Raw genomic sequence first — 23,555 nt, 5'->3', positions numbered from 1 at the left:
CTATCAAAACTTTTTTTTTAAAGTATATACTCTATGACCTAGCAATTCCACTTCTAGAGAAACACTAGTACTTAGGCCCAAGAACACATTATAAAGAACTTTCAACGTTGCAATGTTTGTAATAGTGAAAATTGCAAAGAATCTAACAGCTCACCAATACAAGAATGATTAAATCAGCTTTTTAAAACTGTGGTCTGAGGACCCCTAAAGACCCCAAGAGCTTTCGGGGGGTGAAGGCCTTCCTGTTCCAAATACCAATCTGTGCAAGGATGGATTTTCTTAATATGCTTCAGGTTAAACAAGGTAGCGCACCAGACCGAAGGGCAAAGCAAATATGAGAATCTAGCCATCTCCTATAAAGCCAGACATTAAAGTGACCTACAAAAAATGTAAAACAATGCCATCTTTCTCACTAAATTTTTTTTAAAAAATATAGTTACTTTAAACAATATAATTTAATTCAATATATAATGGGTTTATTACTTCTAAATGAATAAAATTTTTTTTAATTTTCCGAGTTTTAATTTCTAAAATGGTATATATATACTGCATTAGAAAACAAAAACTCTTCTAGTCCTCGATAATTTTTAAGTGTATAAAGGGATCCTGAGACCCATTGGATTAAACAAACTGTGATACCATCATATTATGTAATATTATAACTGGGGATGATAATTAAAAGGGAATTTATTTTTATCTGTAATGTAACTGTTTCAAAAGACACTTTGCTCATGTATCAATTGTGTAATCAAAAATCATAAAGTCATGTCTATGAAGCTTTTTAAAAACATGGGGAAATGCTTAAAATATAATTTTAAGCAAGAAAAGCAGGCAATCCAACTGTATATAAAATCTCATTATTTCAATTAAGAAAATGCCACAGGAAAAAAAAAGACTCAGGTGAAAAGTCAAAATTAACTATTGTTGATTACCTTTAAATGTGGAATTAAAGTTGATTATTTTTCCTTATTCTTTATTATATTTAATTTTTTTTACACTAAACATGCAGTTTAATATCCAGAGGAGAAAAAAGGGAAGAAATTAGGTGGAAAATTATATATAGTTCTACTAGATCAAACCACTGAACTCGTGCCAATTCAAAAGACAAGCTCAAAATAATAAATTAAGGAACCTAATTCGATCAACAAACTGCCTATTTTATTAAAGGAAAAATATTAAGTTATCAAATGTATGGACTGGTTTCCATACCAGTCAAACTAACAAGAACTCCCTTAGTCTGGAATATAATATCATGCAGTCACGGTAGTACAAATAAGTTTATAGTTTAAAAGTTAGATCATCTTTTATCATTTTGCAAAGGTACTAAAGAAAAGGTAGACGAAGGGACACTAGCGCGTCCTTCTGGTCTAAAACGATGAGAAAATGCATCGGTGCGAGAATGGGCTTTGCTAGAGCACGGGCGGCGATGACAGATTCCTCTGCGAGGGCAGAGTCATTTCAGCGCAGAGGCTACCACTCACTCCTCGGGAGCGACAGCCCCTCCTGCAAGCTCAGCCCCTTCCCTGGAGGGACAGGCGGCCCTGGGGGCTCTTCTCCCTCCATCCGCCGCGGCCCGGGGGTTGCTCCCCCGGCAGCGCCGAGCACTCCGGGAGGCCCGGGTGGGTGGGACCCGGCAAACAGCGGCCGTGATTGCCATCCTGGCCTGGTCTGGCCCAACAGGCTTTACCGAGGAGCCGCGAGGTTTGAGAGTCCTTATTTCCCAGCCAGCTCAGGGGGCTCAGGAAAGGAATGGGTCGGGGGCCCAAGGCTCGGCCCCTGGAGGAACAGGAGGACCAGACCCAGCGCCTAGGGCAGCGCGACCAGCGGTCACCCCGCCCCCTCCCCGAGGGCAGCAGGGGTGAGGAGAGGCCAAGACGCCTGTTCCAGGGGGCTCTTACCTCCCCACACCCCTGCGGAGCTCTGTGAGGCTTGACGAGACGCCGCGTTTAGGAGTGAAGAGCGACCCCGGCCGGGAATCCAGGGTGTGCGCGATGTCGGCTCAAGGTTTGTTGCCCCCCCGTACCCCCCCGACCTAGGGAGAGCAGATAGCGCAGGCGCAGAGAAGGCTTTCTGTGCCTCACACGCCCCCTCCTTCTGCGTCCGCGGCCTCCCGGCTCACGAGGCGCCTGCGCGCTGCCATGCAGTTTCTAAGCCCCGGGCGTCGGGCTTCTTACCGGAAAGGCCTGGGGAGGTTCTGGGGTGACTGGGGTTCCTGAAGATCGGCCGTAGGTCGGGACTCGGTTTCCCACTAGAAGCCTTGTAGCCGGGATCGGGAGGCGACTGCGTCCGTGTCCGGCTTCCTCTGCCCTTCGCTGACCTAGACGCAGCTTCCCCCGCCCCCAGCCTCCTGCGTCCTGCGGCCTGTACTGGACACACCCGCCTGCTGGGCAGCCAACGCGGCCTGCTCCCCCCAGCGCTGCTGTCTTCCCGGAAAAAACCTCACTTTTTTTGCTTAGGGCTGGTTTTGCAACCACCCGCAGCCCCCCTCCCCCTCACACCCTGGCAGCAACAAAAATGCTCCTACCCCCCTGCCAAGCCTTAAGCCCTCCAGCCGACTGGCCATTCCCGAGGGCTCTGCCTTTGCCTCTCCTTGCTTTAGTTCTGCTTTTCTGACAGTGGCCGCGAGAACAGCTGCCTCCCCTGTATGAAAACACAAGCTAACTCATCCGGAGAAGTAAATGTCAATCATGTGATGTAAATTTGTGCTTGTTTGAGCCTTACTGTGTTCACCACAAGTTTCCTATAAATTTAAATGAGGGAAGAAGAGACATCTGTGTGAGGTCAGGGTATTACAGACTGGGGGAAAGAATCCGTCGGTTGCCAAAAGGTTTTACCGGTACAGAATTCATACTGCTCTTTCAAAAATTTCAAGAGCTTTAGTATCTCAGGAATATGTAAGTCTGATGTAATTTGCGGTGAAAGATTTGAGAATCAGCGTTCAAATCCCAAATCTGCAACTTGGACAAGCATGGTTACTGATCTTTCAAACATACTTCATCTTGGTTTTCCTAAATTCTGAAATGAAATTGTGTGGCTTTAGTTCAACGGTGAAACTTGTATTGATTGCTTAAAATAATTTATTGAGCATCTGCTATGTGACAGACACTGTGTTAAATGCTTTGCTTAGGTCATCTCATTTAATCCTAAGAATAATCCTACGAAGAACAGTATGCATTTTCTCTAATATGTGTCCGGTGTTGCTCACAGATAAATAAAATGGGGTCACTACCCTTATAGAAACACAGTCTTACAGCAAAGATGCATGTATACAAGTGCATATTTGAGATAGAAGTATTTACATTGCGCAGTGTGAGGACAAAAACTAGAAATAGGAAACACTAAGACCTTAAACAGGTAAATGGGAAAAGTATATACATGAACAGTCAATTCACAAAATAAGGAATTTAAATGCCTACTGCATATTTTACTAATGTTCAAATTCATTAATAATGAAAAGAAGACAAAAAAGGTATTATTTCCCATGGATCTAATTAGTTTGTTTACATTGTGAATAGACTCCATTGGTGAGGGTAGAATGAAATGAGCACTCATACCCTGTTGGGGATATAAATTAAGACAGATTTTGGAAAGTTACTTGTCAAATCATATCAAGAAATGTTCACATGACCTAATTCAGTAACTTCTGTTTTGGAAATTATAAGGAGATATTTCAGAATACAAAGATTTAGATGAGTAACAATAAGGAAAATAAACAAGGTACCAAAACCCAATTACCTTTCACATATAAATTGTACCTTGTATCACATTTATTTGTTTATGGGTGTTTCCTCTATACAGTGCATTATGCTAGGAGTTGTAAGGACTATAACGATGGATAATTTATGATTTTTGCCCTGAAGAAGTTCACAATCCACTGTGTCATTCTTTTATTTATTAACATAAATAGCTGAGAGATTGCTGCAGTATAGTAAAATTACAAGAGCTTTGTATAGATTCTTGGTCAAATTTTCTGTGATTTCCTTTGTTGGTTGAAATAAAGAAGAAAGCTACACATCAAATGTAATGTCAGATAAAATATTAAGGAAAAAGAGTCCTTGGCAAAAGTTGAGTAATATTACTGAAATATTCAATGTATCATCTTTTACCTAAAGATCCTATTTATAACTAAATGTTTTCTGGACTTGGGGAAAGTCATCATCCTAGTTATAACATACTTGGTCAATTTATTCCTTAGACTACCTAGTCATCACTTGAATCATCAGCAGTTTTTATTATTTTGAAAGGTAACCAGGATCCTGATGATTTTAAGAGGCTTAAATTCCATTGTAATATGAACTTAAAAAGCTGTTCCCTTTTCATAAGTAAACTGGGTGGAGAAAATACCAGAAGCAAATGAAAATAACTATTACAATTATTCATTTGTTTCATGGCTGGTCTGAGACTAACAAGCAGTTTTAGAACTAGGGATTCATTCCACCAAAATACAGAATGTGACATGCAACTGTTAGTTACCCATCTGCATTTAAGTGATATATAACCATGCTAAAACACCCATGTTACAAGGAAAAGAGCTGAAACAGTTTTTTAAAAAATTGTCTGCTGGTCTAGGGCCAATTGGATCAGCTATTTGGAACAAAGTCACCAATGAAGAAATGGTTATAGTTTTGGTGACTGTGCGAACTAGTTTTTAAAAATGCATAGAAAAAGTTTGGAAGGAATTCCACTAAAATATTAACTCTATTTTTGGAAGGTGAAATTATGAGTGATTTCTCCCTCTTCTTTCGAGTGTTCCATATTTTCCAAGTTTTTTTGTAATGAGAACATATTACTTTAATAATCCAAGAGGAAAAATGGAAGGATTCCTTTTTAAAAGTATTGCTGAATTCGTAATTGAGCCAACCAATTACCTTATATTCATTATGCAATCTCTGCATACAATATATTGCATGACTGTGAGTCATCAGAGAGAATATACCCGAAAGGATTGATGAGCACTTGTGTCTGGATACTGTTTTAGAGGTGGTGCAAGGTACAGTGATTCCCAGGGCTCGGGTTTTTTTTTTTTTTTTTTTTTTAATACATTTATTTATGTATTTTTGGCTGCGTTGGGTCTTCGTTGCTGCGCGGGCTTTCTCTAGTTGTGGCGAACGGGGGCTACTCTTCATTGCGGTGTGCGGGCTTCTCATTGCGGTGGCTTCTCTTGTTGTGGAGCACGGGCTCTAGGCGCACGGGCTTCAGTAGTTGTGGCGTGCAGGCTCAGTAGTTGTAGCGCAAGGGCTTAGTTGCTCCGCAGCATATGGGATCTTCCCGGACCAGGGCTCGAACCCGTGTCCCCTACATTGGCAGGTGGATTCTTAACCACTACGCCACCAGGGAAGTCCCCAGGGCTCAGGTTTGATACAGCTTCAACGTCATGATGTGGGTTCTCTTGTTGAGGGGGTCAGATTTCTTTGCCAAATATTTCTAGTTCTTCTCTCTTCTGGGCATGTGATGGCAGGGTATCTTCTGGCCCCCTTGTGGTTGAATAGGGCCAAGTGACTGATTGAGGCAAATGAACTGTGAGAAGTGACACGTGTCTTTCTAGACTGGATATTTTACTTACCAATGTGAGGCACTCCAGAGCCTCCTTTCCCTCTGGCACAGCAATAGACCAGACTTAATACTGTGGCCACTCCATTAGTGTGAGTTCTTGAGGGATTCCAGAGCACTTCTAGAACAAGAAATAAACCTTGTTGTTATATGCCACTGAGATTTGGGGGTAATTTGTTACTGCAACATAGCTTAGCCTGTCACAGCTGATAAACTTTGTTTTATGTCTCTGAGATTTGGACGTAGCTATTCTGAACCATATACCAGGGTGGTGTCTCAATGAGGCTATTTACGGCAGCGTCGTTTCCCAATGTGTTTTGCCTTCACAAATAAATTATTCTATACTTACAATTATTATGATTTACTAGGTAAATACATTTTGTTGTAAACACATGCTTAACCTCTACTACTACTCAGAATGATAGTGAATTTTTTAAATTTTTTTTAAATGAAAACATCAATCACATAAAAGTACAGAGACTAGTGCAATAGAACTCTCAGATTCAAAATCAACTCATGGTCACAGATCTTATTTTACCTATAAACTCACCCACTCTATCCCTCCCCGCACAACTGAATTATTTTGAGGAGAATCTCATTTATCTTTTCTTTTCTTTTTTTTTTAACATCTTTATTGGAGTATAATTGCTTTACAATGGTGTGTTAGTTTCTGCTGTATAACAAAGTGAATCAGCTATACATATACATATATCCCCATATCTCTTTCCTCTTGTTTCTCCCTCCCATCCTCCCTATCCCACCCCTCTAGGTGGTCACAAAGCACTGAGCTGATCTTCCTGTGCTATGCGGCTGCTTCCCACTAGCTATCTATTTTACATTTGGTAGTGTATATAAGTCCATGCCACTCTCTCACTTCATCCCAGCTTACACTTCCCCCTCCCCGTGTCCTCAAGTCCATTCCCTATGTCTGTGTCTTTATTCCTGTCCTGCCCCTAGGCTCTTCAGAACCTTTTTTTTTTTTTTTAGATTCCATATATATGTGTTAGCATATGGTATTTGTTTTTCTCTTTCTGACTTACTTTACTCTGTATGACAGTCTCTAGGTCCATCCACCTCACTACAAATAACGCAATTTTGTTTCTTTTTATGGCTGAGTAATATTCCATTGTATATATGTGCCACATCTTCTTTATCCATTCATCTGTCGATGGACACTTAGGTTGCTTCCATGTTCTGGCTATTGTACATAGAGCTGCAATGAACATTGTGGTACATGACTCTTTTTCAATTATGGTTTTCTCAGGGTATATGCCCAGTAGTGGGATTGCTAGGTTGTATGGTAGTTCTATTTTTAGTTTTTTAAGGAAACTCCATACTGCTCTCCATAGTGGCTGTATCAATTTACATTCCCACCAACAGTACAAGTGGGTTGCCTTTTTTCCACACCCTCTCCAGCATTTATTGTTTGTAGATTTTTTGATGATGGCCATTCTGACCAGTGTGATATGATATCTCATTGTAGTTTTGATTTGCATATCTCTAATGATTAGTGATGTTGAGCATCCTTTCATGTGTTTGTTGGCAATCTGTATATCTTCTTTGAAGAAATGTCTATTTAGGTCTTCTGCCCATTTTTGGATTGGGCTGTTTGTTTTTTTGATATTGAGGTGCATGAGCTGCTTGTAAATTTTGGAGATTAATCCTTTGTCAGTTGCTTCATTTGCAAATATTTTCTCCCATTCTGAGGGTTGTCTTTTCGTCTTGTTTAGGTTTCCTTTGCTGGGCAAAAGCTTTTAAGTTTCATTAGGTCCCATTTGTTTATTTTTGGTTTTATTTCCATTTCTCTAGGAGGTGGGTCAAAAAGGGTCTTGCTGTGATTTATGTCATAGAGTGTTCTGCCTGTGTTTTCCTCTAAGAGTTTTATAGTGTCTGGCCTTACATTTAGGTCTTTAATCCATTTAGGGAGTGTTCTAATTTCATTCTTTTACATGTGGCTATCCAGCTTTCCCAGCACCACTTATTGAAGAGGCTGTCTTTTCTCCATTGTATATTCTTGCCTCCTTTATCAAAAATAAGGTGACCATATGTGCATGGGTTTATCTCTGGGCTTTTTATCCTGTTCCATTGATCTATATTTCTGTCTTTGTGCCAGTACCAAACTGTCTTGATTACTGTAGCTTTGTAGTATAGTCTGAAGTCCCAGAGCCTGATTCCTCCAGCTCCATTTTTCATTCTCAAGATTGCTTTGGCTATTTGGGGTCTTTTGTGTTGCCATACAAATTGTGAAATTTTTTTGTTCTAGTTCTGTGAAAAATGCCATTGGTAGTTTGATAGGGATTGCATTGAATCTGTAGATTGCTTTGAGTAGTAGAGTCATTTTCACATTGTTGATTCTTCCAATGCAAGAACATGGTATATCTATTCATCTGTTTGTATTGTCTTTAATTTCTTTCATCAGTGTCTTATAGTTTTCTGAATACAGGTCTTTTGTCTCCTTAGGTGGGTTTATTCCTAGGTATTTTATTCTTTTTGTTGCAATGGTAAATGGGAGTGCTTCCTTAATTTCTCTTTCAGATTTTTCGTCATTAGTGTATAGGAATGCAAGAGATTTCTGTGCATTAATTTTGTATCCTGCTACTTTACCAAATTCATTGATTAGCTCTAGTAGTTTTCTGGTAGCATCTTTAGGATTCTCCACATGTAGTATCATGTCATCTGCAAATAAAGTAAAACTGCAGTGACAGTTTTACTTCTTCTTTTCTGATTTGGATTCCTTTTATTTCTTTTTCTTCTGTGATTGCCATGGCTAAAAATTCCAAAACTATATTGAATAATAGTGGTGAGAGTGGGCAGCCTTGTCTTGTTCCTGAGCTTAGAGGAAATGGTTTCAGTTTTTCACCATTGAGAACGATGTTGGCTGTGGGTTTGTCTTATATGGCCTTTATTTTGTTGAGGTAGGTTCCCTCTATGCTGACTTTCTGGAGAGTTTTTATCATAATGGGTGCTGAACTTTGTCAAAAGCTTTTTCTGCATCTCTTGAGATGATCATATGGTTTTTCTCCTTCAATTTGTTAATCAGGTTTATCACACTGATTGATTTGTGTATATTGAAGCATCTTTGCATTCCTGGGATAAACCCCATTTGATCATGGTGTATGATCCTTTTAATGTGCTGTTGGATTCTATTTGCTAGTATTTTGTTGAGGATTTTTGCATCTATGTTTATCAGTGATATTGGCCTGTAGGTTTCTTTTTTTGTGACATCTTTGTCTGGTTTTGGTATCAGGGTGATGATGGCCTCATAGAATGTGTTTGGGAGTGTTCCTCTCTCTGCTATATTTATCATATCTTTTCATCTCTAAATTTTTTCTACACATATATTTAAAAGATAAGCACTTTACAAAGTAGAAATAATAATGCAATGAAATCCTTTTCTATCCAATATTAGTATCTTACTTCAATATGGATAACTTTGTTTCATCTATAGCCTTACCCAACCTTATTATTTTGAAGAAAATCTCACGTTATATCATTTCATTCATAAATATTTCAGTATGTATTTCTAAAATAAAACAGCTCTTCACAAAAATATATTAATAATACCTTTATTACACCTGAAAAATTTAACACTAATTCTTCAATAATGTCAAATATTTAAGCATTGCTGTCTATATTTCCAATTGTTTCATAAATGTCGTCATTTTTAAATAGCTTGGGTGAATCAAAATCCAAATAAGGTCGACAAATTGAGATTGGTTGATGTGTAATAAAGTTCCCTCTTTCTTTTTTGTTCCTGGCAATTTGTTTTTTTAAAAAGCCTTGTCTTTTAGCCTATAAAATTTTCAGCATCTGGACTTTTCTGCACCTCCCTCTGCATAGTATCTTTTAACACGTGTCTCTTGCCTCTGTGTTTCCTGTAAACTTGTAGCTAGATCTAGAGGCTTGGTTTGATACAGTTCAGTTTTTTTGGCAAGGCTACTTCATAGATGGTGTGTACTTCCATCAGGAGGCACATAATATCTTGTTGGCTCTCTTTCAGTGATGTTAGCAACCATTGATAATCACTACTTGGATTCATCCTTTGATTTGGAGTTTGCAAAATGGTGACATTCTAATCTATCATTTCTTTTTTATTTATTGGCTGGAATTTTTCTAGGGAAAGAAAAATGTCCCTCAATAACAATTTAGTTTTCCTGAAATAAAGTTCATACAGGAAAGAGAAGTTAAATATTCAGCCTTTTACTTTACTGACCATTTTCAGAAGAATGAGTTGGTTCCCTTGTACTGTCTAAAGGAGACTAATGGTGTGTGTGTGTGTGGAGGGTAATATATGTAAGTTAAATGTATGTATGTATATGATACTACATATCATATACTACATATATATGATACTAAAGCAGTTCTCTAGCTTTTAATAAACACACTTCAGCATTTTCACCATTGTACATCCCAATGTTTAATACTATAATGAACACATGTCATATCCATTGCCAAAATCATGATACGAAAAATATTATTAAAATGGTCCAAGGAATTATAATTAAATTTAAATCAGATTAGCATATACTTATAACTCTAATGTTAGATTTCTACTTTTTTCTATAAAGTCATAAAACAGGTCAATAAGAAAAGGTTATCAAAACTATTTGGTGCTTTTATACTATATCTAAGGATAGTCACAATTGAATTCATCTACAAAAATTTCAAAAATATAGGTATATCATATTAGTACACAGTTATACTAATTTTATGTTTAGGAAGCTGGCATAAGGAAATTCACCAAAGCTCAAATATGTTAAGATGCAAGTGACAATATCAGGCAATTTATAGAGAGAAGAAGCAACTGTTAGTGATCTAATTCCACTGCCAGTTAGCATGTAAACTGGAGCCAGAAAGAGAACTGAAATTCAAATCAGAGAAGTGAAATTAATTATTCTACTTTTTAGTCACTTAAATAATTATGTTTTTGTGAGAACAAGCTCAAAACAAAGGTTGACATACTTTCTGAGTTACATAAGTTTAACATTGTGTATAATTAGGAGAAAAAATGAACTGGGGTTACCAGCTCCTTTCATTATGTATATTCAAGAAAAGGGATCACATTTCCAAACATTGGGAGAGTATTAACTTTTTACAGCTGGAGAGAAGACAAGGAACCCACCACTGCGTGGCAGAGACCAAGCCTTGTAGGCATGCAGTGACCTCAGGAACTCGGCAGTGAGAGGCACAGTCTGAAGTCAGTGGAAAGATCCCTTGTAAGATATATCTCTGGGCCTGCCTGATCTTCAGTGCCCAAGAGGCAGCTCCAGCGCTGTATAGCAGCGTCCTGCAGTCAACAGAGCAACAGCAAATATGGCAACCACACAGAGCAAAGGACAGCTCAACCTCCTGATTTTGACATTACTAGGATTGTTGTGGGACCCCATCAAGAAAGAGAAGGGAATCCCAAAAATGATTGGTTGAATTTTCCCTCCAACCTCAGAACAGATTACATTTGATTTAGGAAATAGGGAAATGTGATATATCTTGTATCCTGGCATTGTGGAATAAAATTCATGCCCACTATAAGTAGTTTTATAATGGTGATCTCTCAATAAAAATAGAATGGAAATCCTGTCCTCTCTTATGAGAGATGGTGATGTTTTTATTAGCTTTTTTTGGTAACAGATTTGATAGTCAGTTCAAAAGTGAATTTTCTCATTTAAAGTATTTTTGAGTTACTCCTTCAGATCAAGAAAGAGAGATAACCAAAAGAAACTTTTCTGCACACTTTACAATTTTCCTTAATGTTAAAAAGAAACCAATAGACTCATATGGACTCTGAGACTTTTATAACTCATATTAAACTATATATGTGTATATATACACACACACATATATTTATACATCTGAGATAGATAGAAAGATAGATAGGTTAAACAAGGTTAAACAAGTTAAAATATATATCAGTTAAACAGGTTAAAAGAAAGTATGGAAGTATATACTAAACAGGAAAAGGGAATCATCATCTACCTCACTTTTTCTCTTGAAGTAAGACTTTGCAAGAGTATCTGCTGTGATTGACCAGTGATATACAAGGAGACTGGATAATATGGGACCACATTTCCTCATGTGACATTTTCTTCCTATTATGGTCATTTTCCTGCCTATTTCCTTTTTTTTTTTTTTAGATTTATCCCTTCCCCTTTCTCCTTTGGTAACCATAAGTTTGTTTTCCATGTCTGTGAGTCTATTTCTATTTTGTAAATAAGTTCATTTGTATCATTTTTTTTAGATTTCACATATAAGTGTTATCTTGTGATGTTTGACTTTCTCTGTCTGACTTACTTCACTTAGTATGAAAATCTCTAGGTCCATCCATGTTGCTGCAAATGGCAATATTTCATTCTTTTTAATGGCTGAGTAATATTCTTTATCTATTCATCTGTTGACGGGCATTTAGGTTGCTTCCATGTCTTGGCTATTGTAAATAGTTCTGCTACAAACATCAGGGTGTATGTATCCTTTCGAATTAGAGTTTTTGTCTTTTCTGGATATATGCCCAGGAATGGGATTGCTGGATTATATGATAACTCTATTTTTAGTTTTTTAAGGAACCTCCATACTGTTCTCCATAGTGGCTTCATCAATTTACATTCCCACCAACAGTCTAGGAGGGTTCCCTTTTCTCCACACCCTCTCCAACATTTGTTATTTGTAGACTTTTTAATGATGGCCATTCTGAATGGTGTAAAGTGGTACCTCATTGTAGTTTTGATTTGCATTTCTCTAATAATTTGTGATGTTGAGCATCTTTTCATGTGCCTATTGGCCATCTGTATGTCTTCTCTGGAGAAATGTCTATTTAGGTCTTCTGCCCATTTTTTGGTTGCATTTTTTGTTTTCTGGATATTGAGCTGTATGAACTGTTTGAATATTTTGGAAATTAATCCCTTGCCAGTTGCGTTGTTTGCCAATATTTTCTCCCATTCCATAGGTTGTCTTTTTGTTTTGTGTATGGTTTCCTTTGTGGAGCAAAAGCTTTTAAGTTTAATTAGGTCCCATTTGTTTATTTTTGTTTTTATTTCCATTACTCTAGGAGACAGATGCAAAATAATATTGCTGTAATTTATGTCAAAGAGTATTCTGCCTGTGTTTTCCTCTAGGAGTTTTATAGTATCTGGTCTTACATTTAGATCTTTAATCCATTTTGAGTTTATTTTTGTATATGGCTTTTTAAATTTTTTAAAATTTATTTTATTAAAATTTTTTTCCTATGATTTTATTTTTTTTAGAAAAAATTAAGTTACACTCCATTTACAGTTATTTCAAAATATTGGCTATATTCCCCGTGTTGTACAATACATCCTTGTAGCCTACTTACACCCAACAGTTTGTACCTTTCACTCCCCCACCCTTATGTTGCCCCTCCCCCCCTCCCCACTGGTAACCACTAGTTTGTTCTCTATATCTGTGTCTGCTTCTTTTTTTGTTATATTCACTAGTTTGTTGTATATTTTAGATTCCACATAAAGGTGATATCATACAGTATTTGTCTTTCTCTGTCTGACTTATTTCACTTAGCATAATGCCCTCCAAGTTCATCCATGTTGCTGCAAATGGCAAAATTTCATTCTCCATTTCCTTCTTAACATCAACTCCTGGACAATATCCATGGTCTTAAATTAACACTATTATTTTTCCTAAATAGAATTTTCTTCAATGACTTTTTAAAAATAAATAAATTTATTTATTTATTTATTTTTGGCTGTGTTGGGTCTTTGTTGCTGTTCACAATCTTTCTTTAGTTGCGGCAAGTGGGGCTACTCCTCATTGCGGTGCACGGGCTTCTCATTGCGGTGGCTTCTTTTGTTGTGGAGCATGGGCTCTAGGTGCATGGGCTTCAGTCGTTGTGGCACGCAGGCTTCAGTAGTTGTGGCACGTGGGTTTAGTTGCTCTGCGGCATGTGGGATCTTCCTGGACCAGGGCTCAAACCTGTGTCCCCTGCATTGGCAGGCAGATTCTTAACCACTGCACCACCAAGGAAGTCCCTCTTCAATGACTTTTAATCTGTTTTCATTTCAATGATGACTTGTCAATTTTATTACAGTCTGCACTTTTCTTGCTGTCCTTCTATATATTCGTTAGATTTAGATTTGACTAAGGGTATTAGTAGCCTCCAAAATATCAGAGGCTTAAACTAGATGCTTATTTTCCTTTTGCCTTAACATCCAGATACAGATGGTCTAGGGCTTTCATAGAACTCTGTTCTATGAAGTCAACACATACTTTGAATTCTTCTAGGTTTTTACTCTATCAACTGTGACCTCTATTCTCAAGGTCACCTCATGGTCCAAGATGGCTCTTCAGCTCCATCTATCATGTCCATATTTCAACTAGCTAGGAAGAGGAAAGTGACATAGTGGGTCAAAGAGTTCATGCAAGCTGTTCCTTAAGGAAGATTCTCTGAAGCTGCTGCAGGATATTCTTGCTTATCTGCATTGTTTAGAACTTATTCCCCTGGCCATATATAATTACAAGGAAGACGGGAATTGTTTATTTTGGGAGGCCCTGTGTGTCTTTATTTTGGAGGGCCCTGTGCCTCGCTGAAAATTCTAATGGGAAAATGGATATTGGGAGGAAATAGCAATTTCTGCCACACTCTAACTGAACCATGGTACCATTGGGAGCTCCCTTGTTGCAAGAACACAGATTCATAAAATAGCATGGATCTGAACAGGCTCTGCATGATACTTGCAACTCCAGAATAAAGGCTGACCTCTCAGTCACACTGGGACACACTATTAACGATGGCATTGTCAATGCAATCAAAAACAAAACTGTCACTCCACCCCTCACTGTCTTTCTTCCCCTCGTCACATGTTTAGAAGGAGTGTTTGCTCTCACTGACTCAGTTCCCCACCTCCTTTATTTATCTTCAACCTTCTCTAGAATGGATTGTCCCTGAATACTCCACTGTTCTTGCAAACACTAACAGGGACCCTATGAAACTAAATTAATCAGGTGTTTTTCTGTTGTCTTCCTTGGCTTCTCAGCATCTGGCAAAGCTGACACTTCCTCTTTCTTGAAACCCTCTCTTCTGTTGGATTCTATGACACAACACTGTTCCAGAAGTTCCGTGTAAATCTCCTTTGTGAGCTTCTCCTCTATCAAAACACAAAATGGTGGATCTCCTAAGAGCTCAGTTCTAAGTCGTTCTTTCCTCCACCACTACACATAGATGAACTCATCTACTGCAGGCTTCAATTATCACATGTGCTGAGGATCCCCAAAACTACATCTGTAATTTGATCTTTATTCTGCTTTGCAGTATCTTCCTTTTCTTTCAGTGTCTGAGCAAACAAGTAACTTGTCTTTGATTAGCCAAAGCTGGTTCTTTATTATCCATGTGAATGCACAGAAATTTTAAAAAACATGTGAGCTTGTCAGCAAACCATAGACTGTATGCCATATTAAGATAAAAAATTATTATTATAGCTTGTCATCATAGTATTTAGTCTTTCATTCCTTAAACTGTCAACCAATATAAATAATTACATATCTGCTCTTTCTCAGACACATTCCCTACATATTATTGAGGATTTAAGAATAGAAACTAAAGACAATGTCTTTTTTATTGAGAATTTTTAAACATTGTTGAGAACAAATATATGCATTATATATATCAGTATACACATTCAGTATTAGCTAGATAGATATATTCAATTGTGGGTTTTATCAATATTATCAATATTATTTCTTTCTGGGGAGTTCTCTTTAAATCATCTACATCTTTCGTTAATTTTTTTCCACTAAATCTGGTATTGTTTACATGAGACAATAGAGTATAAAGCAGTAATTCTGCTGTTAATTTGAAAAGATGATTTCATTATTACAATAGGTCATTGGCAGCTCTAACCTCCAATGACCTCCTTTGTTATTCTGTTCATAGATACTGCATGGTTAAATGGGATCACAAGTGTAAGTGCAACATAATTATAGCATTGCTTACACTGAGCATGACTGAAATAAATGTATTTATGTTTAACAATAAAAATATAAAAATTATACTTGGTCATTGTTATTAGAATAATATTTTAACATTCCTTTTAAGGTGCCTCTAATTTATCTTTTCTGATTTTCTTTCAGTACCTTTTGTCCATTTGTGCCAATTTTAGTGCCTGGTTCTTTTTCTTGATCAATTGTTGGTCAAAGGCAATTTGGAGAATATCTGCCATTATACAATAGTAACTCCTCTTTTCTTCAGAAGTTCCAAGTGTTTTCTTTTTCCCAACTTTTTTTTTTAAACATCTTAGCCATTTTATTTTATTTTTTTAATTAATTTATTTATTTTTGGCTGTGTTGGGTCTTCGTTTCTGTGTGAAGGCTTTCTCTAGTTGTGGCAAGCGGGGGCCACTCTTCATCGCGGTGCGCGGGCCTTTCACTATCGCGGCCTCTGTTTGCGGAGCACAGGCTCCAGACGCGCAGGCTCAGTAATTGTGGCTCACGGGCCCAGTTGCTCCGCGGCATGTGGGATCCTCCCAGACCAGGGCTCGAACCCATGTCCCCTGCACCGGCAGGCAGACTCTCAACCACTGCGCCACCAGGGAAGCCCCTCTTAGCCATTTTAAAGTGAACTGTTCAGTGGTATTAAATACATTCACATTGTTGTGCAACCATCACTACCACCCATCCCCATAACACTTTTCATCTTGTGAAACTGAAACTCTATACCCATTAAACTCTAATTTCCATTCTCCCTCTCCCCCAACCAGTGGCAACCACCATTATACTTTCTGTCTTTATGATTTTGACTAGTCTAAGTACCTTGTTTAAATGGAATCATACAATATTTGTCTTTTGTTACTGGTTTATTTCACTTAACATAATGTCCTCAAGGTTTGTCCATATTGTAGCATATGTCAGCATTTCCTTCCTTTTTAAGCCTGAATAATATTCCATTGCATGTATGTACCGCATTTTGCTTATCCATTCACCCACTGATGGACACTGGGTTGCTTCCATATTTTAGCTATTGTGAATAACACTGATATGAACATGCATGTACTCAATGTTTTTGAAAGAATGTTTACCAGGTGTCAGAGACAAACCCAGAATAATTCTTGCCTGAATTCTGAGACTGATGAGCAGGTGTGGTCTCCTGGCCTTGAGTCTCTCACAGGGCCTAACATTGTGCCTAGGGTAAGTCTGCTGACCTTTGACTGTCCATTCGTGTATGTGTTGCATTAACAACATGATGGAAGTGTGCATGGTCAGAGCTTGGGGATTTATAAGGAATTACTTTGGAGTCACCGTGGATTCAGATATTCCTGTGGGAAATCCTTAATTACTGGTATCTACAGGGATTTTCTCTTGAGCTAACCAATTACCCCAAAGAGTAATATACCAATCTCTTGGGGTTGGGGGAAGAGTTCGGGGACAGGGTGTGGGTAAACCTTGTCTGCCAGCTTTCTCAGAATCAAAGAAGGTAGAAAGATGAGGTTTCACCATGAGATGTGTAATGATTTCCCTAGTTTCAGTACTGAGCCTCCTGCATTATGTTAAAAAAAATCACAAAAAGGGCAGTTTTTAAAAGAAACTTTTGAAAAAAAAAGGTTCTAAAATTCAGCATATCAAAAGTCAAACTCTTGCTATCCCCCCCAAACCTTCTCTTCTCACAGTTTGCTCACCTTGATAAACGGCAGTTTTATCCTCCTGGCTCAGAATAAACTTGGCCATCGTCCTTCACTCCTCTTATTTTTCCTCCCTTCACACTTACATTTATCAGTCAATAATCTTCTTGGCTCCGCCCCCAAAATATATCCATTTCTCACCATCTGGGGTGAGCTACCATGATCTTTAGTCTATTGCAGATTGTTCTACTAACATTGACTTTTGATTTGTTGCCAACAATGAATCTGGTTTATCTGCTTGGCTTAGTAAACCCTACTTGCCTTTGTTTTTTCTTGCCATAGCCTTCTGCTCTGGGTATGACCCCAACTACTCTGACTTGTGGTACCTGTGAGCCTCCTTCTGGTCTAATCACAGTTTTGGATTTCACTACCTTAGACCTGCTCTACACCAAATCCAGGGAGGGAGGGTACTGATGGCAAGGAAAGGAAAAATGCAAAAGCAGTAGACTATCTGCCTTGCAATTCTGTCCCAGGCCCTGCAAACAATTCTTCAGAAAATAATTGTGAATGTCCCTGTGCTGGTTATCTGTTTATTTGTCCTCAGATCTATTCCCTGCCCTTCCCCTGTTTTGCTCTGTATTGCAGGACCCTCACCGCTGCAAACTGCATTTTCCAAGCTCTTTGACAACTGTCTTCTATTAGGATGGACCAGTGAGGAGACAATGACTGGAGGTTGAAGGGTGAGAAGTAGGAAAACGAATGTACTTCTCTTTTCTCTCTCTGCTTTGTGTAACACATCAGGCAGGTTCCATCTCTCTCCAGGCTTCCTCAGCTCTGGTTCCACCACCTCCTTCCTTTGTCCCTCTGGCTGTGGGAGCAATAGCTGTTTCCTGCCATTGGTAACTTTGTGTTGCCTCACTGACCTCTGATTGCCTTCTCAGCTCTCCCATCACTTCTGTGACTGGTTTTCCACATTAAATTTTCTCTATTAAAATATCTCAGTTCTGGTTTTCTGCCTAGAACCTGACTGATCCTGCCACCTTTCAAAGTCCTGCCAGATGCTTCTAATACCTGCTCTAATAACCAGACTTTCCCCCTGCATTGCTAATATTTGTTTGCTTTCATATCTACTCTGAAAGTTTAAAGGAAAATTGTCCACCTTCTATAAAAGTGAAATATTTTTAGAATCGTAGTCTAAATGATTTATTTCTCAAGACCAGAGATAGCAGCTTCCAGTTTAGTGAATCCCTGTCAAGTGTTGGATACTGAGCTAGCTAGACACTTTGAAAATATTTTCTCGAATCCTTACAGTAATGTGCAAGGCAGTTACTACTCCCTACTTATCAGAGGAGAAAACTGAGGCACAGAGAAATGAAGTAACTTGACCAAGATTACATAGCTTGTAGGTGGTGAGGTTCGGCTTCACACGTATCTGTCTGATATGACCATTTTCCACTGCCCCACTCTACCTTTCTAACATGCCTACCTTCACGTTAATCAGTGTTTGCTCATCCTTGTGATTTTAATAAGCACTAATAGGTTTTATTATATACTTACATAGTAATTTTAGGGCCACATGAAAGATATATGAATTTAGGAAATATTAAGTACCAACATAGGGAACCAATTGTGTCTTGATTAGATCAATATTTGTACATGGCTTCAACTGTCATTCCAACTACTATTTGTACACTTGAATGATGGAAACAAAATCTAATTAATGAGTTGATTCTATCATGTAAAACCAATCATATGTTTCAATATCCGTTGCGCTCCACAATGAAGTTAACCCGAAACAGATACTTGCATTTATTCTACAAAAAATGGAGAAGCAAAACCAAAGTAGCTGTTTTACCTAATTACTGAACCTCTGTTCTGAATGCAGGAAGCTACTTCCTAAGAGAAGCTGCCATTTTTAGCAAAGAAACAGGGCCTATAATAGAGGCAGTTCTCAAGCACTGCAAGATTTCAATCCAAAAATTACCTTATTTTCTCACAAAGATGAGAGTGTGCACACACAAGTTTGTATATTATTTTTCAAGCACCGTGTCCACAGAAAGTAGAAAGGAAAGTACGAACCAAAGAAGTGTTGAGGCCAGGATCTCAAGTGGGAATTAACAAAAAATGTGGAAAGAATAGATTTCACTTGAAATAGAAAGTGAAACATGATCCTAACTTTCCCCTTTTGGCTGTCAAATTCCTGAACCCCAGCATTTGCCTTCAATAGTTACAAATCCTCAGAAGGAATATGGTCTAATTTCACAGATGACACTCGGGTATATCCACAAGCAGATTTGTACTTTGTGGATTTTCCTGTGACAAATTGGCATTCCATATTGGTTTCTCACTGATGCCTGTCATTCACTGTTGCCAATTCCTTCCAATATTGGCTGCTATATGTTAAAAAATGACAAATGGATTATACTATATAACTGAGTAAAACACAAGCATCCTATGATCCCATTCACCTGAAAAACAAACAAACAAACAAAAAAACCCACCTCACAATGCACAATCTCATTACACATTTTTAAGACAAATGGAATGTCTGTGCCCCTGATCCCTTATATTAGCACAGATGATCAGAAGTTAATTCTATATCATTCTTTATCCCAATGCAAGGTAAAGGTACATAGAGTTTAGTTTGGATTAACTCACCAAAGATGTGATAAAAATAAAAAATTCTACATTTGATACTGATTTTAAAAACAAAAAATAAATTTTTATTTTTCAAGAAATATCTGATTTCTACCATTTAATGGGGACATTCTGTTTACTGTTTTAGGCCAGGCCTTTCAAATGCTTTCATGTGGAACTTATTATAAAATTATTTTCTAGACGTCCACTGACTATAAACTATGTTCATTACTGTCGACTTAAAAAAACTGCGCAATGTGAAAGCTGTGAGTTAAGTTTTATTTGGGGCAAAATAAGGACTAGAGCCCGGGAGACAGCATTTCAGATAGCTCTGAGAAACTGCTTCAAAGAGGTAGGGGGGAAGGTCAGTATATGTGTAATTTTGGTGAAGGGGGAGTACATGCAATCAAGTACATTTTTTTTTTAAACATCTTTATTGAAGTATAATTACTTTACAATGGTGTGTTAGTTTCAGCTTTATAACAAAGTGAATCAGCTATACATATACATATGTCCCCCTCTTGTGTCTCCCTCCCTCCCACCCTCCCTATCCCACCCCTCTAGGTGGTCACAAAACACCAAGCTGATCTCCCTGTGCTATGCAGCTGCTTGCCACTAGCTATCTATTTTATGTTTGGTAGTGTATATACATCCATGCCACTCTCTCACTTTGTCCCAGCTTACCCTTCCCCCTCCCCGTATCCTCAAGTCCATTCTCTAGTAGGTCTGTGTCTTTATTCCTGTCTTGCCCCTAGGTTCTTCATGACCATTTTTTTTTTTTAAGATTCCATATATATGTGTTAGTGTACAGTATTTGTTTTTCTCTTTCTGACTTACTTCACTCTGTATGACAGACTCTAGGTCCATCCACCTCACTACAAATAACTCAATTTCATTTCTTTTTATGGCTGAGTAATATTCCATTGTATATATGTGCCACATCTTCTTTATCCATTCATCTGTTGATGGATGCTTAGGTTGCTTCCATGTCCTGGCTATTGTAAATAGAGCTGCAATGAACATTGTGGTACATGACTCCTTTTCAATTATGGTTTTCTCAGGGTATATGCCCAGTAGTGGGATTGCTGGGTCGTATGGTAGTTCTATTTTTAGTTTTTTAAGGAACCTCCATACTGTTCTCCATAGTGGCTGTATCAATTTACATTCCCACCAACAGTGCAAGAGGGTTCCTTTTCTCCACACCCTCTCCAGCATTTATTTTTTGTAGATTTTTTGATGATGGCCATTCTGACCAGTGTGATATGATATCTCATTGTAGTTTTGATTTGCATTTCTCTAATGATTAGTGATGTTGTGCATTCTTTCACGTGTTTGTTGGCAATCTGTATATCTTCTTTGGAGAAATGTCTGTTTAGGTCTTCTGCCCATTTTTGGATTGGGTTGTTTGTTTTTTTTGATATTGAGCTGCATGAGTTGCTTGTACATTTTGGAGATTAATCCTTTGTCAGTTGCTTCATTTGCAAATATTTTCTCCCATTCTGAGGGTTGTCTTTTGGTCTTGTTTATGGTTTCCTTTGCTGGGCAAAAGGTTTTAAGTGTCATTAGGTCTCATTTGTTTATTTTTGTTTTTATTTCCATTTCTCTAGGAGGTGGGTCAAAAAGGGTCTTGCTGTGATTTATGTCATAGAGTGTTCTGCCTATGTTTTCCTCTAAGAGTTTGATAGTGTCTGGCCTTACATTTAGGTCTTTAATCCATTTTGAGTTTATTTTTGTGTATGGTGTTAGGGAGTGTTCTAATTTCATTCTTTTACATGTAGCTGTCCAGTTTTCCCAGCACCACTTATTGAAGAGGCTGTCTTTTCTCCACTGTGTATTCTTGCCTCCTTTATCAAAGATAAGGTGACCATATGTGTGTGGGCTTATCTCTGGGCTTTCTATCCTGTTCCATTGATCTATATTTCTGTTTTTGAAGACCATATTTTTTTGTAGTAGGTTTCTGCTAGTCACAATGAGCAGACATCACCATGAAAGATTTTAGTGCTTTTACAGATATGAGGAGATACAAGAATTGGGGTCATAAAATCAGCTCCTGAAAATATCTAACTATCTGAAGACCTGTTCCACTAGTTTTTCCCAGAGCACAGAGTGCCTCGTTTCTGCTCTCCACTCTGAGCTCCTTTCAGGGGTGTGTTGAAAGTCAGCAGCTGCAGCACATGATTTAATTCTTGTAGAGGTAGATGGCAAGTGCCAATGGCAGGTGCCAATTTGTAGTTGACATTACAAAACATATGGGCATATTTTATAATCTTATTTTTAGAGACTTCTAGGGAAGACTTTTTCATAACCTCTCATGACTGAGTGCTGCCTCTAAGAGAACAGCTAATCCTGTTCTATTTACCCCAGGACGCTTTTTGCTGAGATTTACTTTCTTTTCAAAAACACCACAGTGCTAAGGCATTTAGCATTGCAGGCAAGAGTTAACAATGCATCCTCTAAAGATCTAGCATTTAGTCAGCAGTCAGCAGATCTGGTTTTAGACCTGTCTCTACCACTAACTAAGCTATGTCACCTTGGGAAAGTGCTTTAACTTCTCTAAGTTTCCACATCTGTACAATGAGATGATAATTACAGCTACGTGTCATTCACAGGGTTCATGTGAAATAATGAAATGTATTTAGGGAATCTGCCCGTTCTTTAAAGCTTGAGAACTTTATGCATGGCTGACATGGTGTCAGCAAAGTGGGAAGTACTCACCTATACTCTCAGTCCCAAATTTCTAAGGTTTTCTACACTTCAACAATTTGACAAAAAAGTCAAAAGAGGAAGAACAAGAAAAATTTTTTTAAAATTTATATTTAACTCAGATACTTCAAGATCTGTTACCTCTGCAAAGGCAATCTTGCAAACATCTAAATGTCTCCTAAATATTCTTCTCCCCCCGCCCAACTTCCTCCTCCTGCTCCTTCTTCTTTTTTAAATCAAACGCTGCAAGGAACTCCAAATGCTCTGGATTCAAAACAAAAAGTGAAAGATTAGAAAGAATTAGTTAAAGTTCTAACTGGTGTTACATATGCTTGTTGCTCCAACAAAGAATAATAATTTCTTATAAGCAATGTATACAACATTCATCATCAAAAAGATCTGACATCCCAGAATTCCATCTTAAAAGTTGCATCAAATGAAATAAAAAAGTAAATAAATTAAATGCTATAATTTGACATTATAAATTAAATTCACACTATAAAACAGCTCATTATAAGATTTTGGATGGGAAAAAAGCAAATGGTCCCATGGCTAAAAGTCAATGGAGAATGCTCCTCTTAGATGAACTGTAGAAATGTGTTTAAGATAGTAAACACAGGGAACTCCATTCTATAGGTAGAAATTTTTCATGAGAAAAAAAGGATGAGAATGAGTACTAACAGGAAAACATGAGTTGATAAAATGAAGAAAAATAAGAAATTACTAAAATTTACAGTTAGATGATGTAGGACAAATGTCTACAGGTACAACTGACTGACTGTGTGTGTGTATGAAATAGACTTACAAATAAAAAATGTGAAATGATAACATTAAAATCTGTTTTATATGGGGTTCAAGGCTCCTCTGTTTCTATATTTAATTTTTTAATTTTTTAAAATTTTTTTATATTTTTAACATCTTTATTGGAGTATAGTTGCTTTACAATGTTGTGTTAGTTTCTGCTTTATAACAAAGTGTATCAGTTATACATATACATATGTTCCCATATCTCTTCCCTCTTGCATCTCCCTCCCTCCCACCCTCCCACCCTCCCTATCCCACCACTCTAGGTGGTCACAAAGCACCGAGCTG

At 37.9% G+C, this 23,555-nt stretch overlaps 1 protein-coding gene and 1 long non-coding RNA gene across 8 annotated transcripts in view; one reads left to right on the top strand and one right to left on the bottom strand.

Moving 5' to 3' along the window:
- Positions 1–2,481, bottom strand: part of ZFYVE16 (zinc finger FYVE-type containing 16) — a 57,035-nt gene extending 54,554 nt beyond the window's left edge. For 2 of the 7 annotated variants that reach the window (XM_007179773.2, XM_057540230.1), the window contains exon 1: positions 2,175–2,476. The gene's annotated coding sequence lies outside the window, so the exon portion shown is untranslated. Of the gene's footprint in view, positions 1–1,898; positions 2,031–2,174 lie in introns of those variants that run through there. The other 5 variants (XR_009007112.1, XM_057540229.1, XM_057540228.1 and 2 more) reach the window with 5 other exon arrangements.
- The window catches only part of LOC130707109 (uncharacterized), a 104,003-nt gene continuing 82,348 nt past the window's right edge, over positions 1,901–23,555 (top strand). The window contains exon 1 of the long non-coding RNA XR_009007113.1: positions 1,901–2,004. This is a non-coding gene — a long non-coding RNA (uncharacterized LOC130707109). The remainder of the gene's footprint in view (positions 2,005–23,555) is intronic.

This window comes from Balaenoptera acutorostrata, chromosome 2, assembly GCF_949987535.1.
Source record: "Balaenoptera acutorostrata chromosome 2, mBalAcu1.1, whole genome shotgun sequence".
Taxonomy (NCBI): domain Eukaryota; kingdom Metazoa; phylum Chordata; class Mammalia; order Artiodactyla; family Balaenopteridae; genus Balaenoptera; species Balaenoptera acutorostrata.
This window is presented reverse-complemented; position numbering and strand designations above follow the sequence as displayed.